At 43.0% G+C, this 335-nt stretch overlaps 1 protein-coding gene across 1 annotated transcript in view; it reads right to left on the reverse strand.

Annotated features, from left to right (window-relative positions):
* The window catches only part of LOC119588842 (maltase-glucoamylase, intestinal-like), a 45,727-nt gene that overhangs the window by 35,660 nt on the left and 9,732 nt on the right, over nt 1-335 (reverse strand). The gene's annotated exons all lie outside the window — the stretch shown is intronic.

A 335-nucleotide genomic window follows, 5' to 3' on the forward strand; every position in this document is an offset into this window, starting at 1 on the left:
TCTTTAAACCTCTGATAAGATTAAAAGCCTTGAATCCTACCTGAAGCCCGTTCCCGCGGCCTTCAAAAGCCAGCGGCCTCAAAAGAATTCCAAATCTCTCCCAGACAAACACAACCTCGGCAAACAAAGCCGTAAAGAGAATTGCTGAATGAGGATTCTGGCGGAACAGGTCATTCCGGCGCAAACAATTACAAGGTAAACAAGGGAGGGAGAAGTCTCTATTCATATTCACTTTTTTTCGTTTTTATTTTCGTTTTTTTCGGCGCCGAGGAGGGAAATAGAGTTTTTCGTGTGTGGTTTATGTATAAAGCTTGGTAATGAGTGGTGTGTTCTGT

Source organism: Penaeus monodon, chromosome 24 (assembly GCF_015228065.2).
Source record: "Penaeus monodon isolate SGIC_2016 chromosome 24, NSTDA_Pmon_1, whole genome shotgun sequence".
In the NCBI taxonomy this organism is placed as follows: Eukaryota; Metazoa; Arthropoda; class Malacostraca; order Decapoda; family Penaeidae; genus Penaeus; species Penaeus monodon.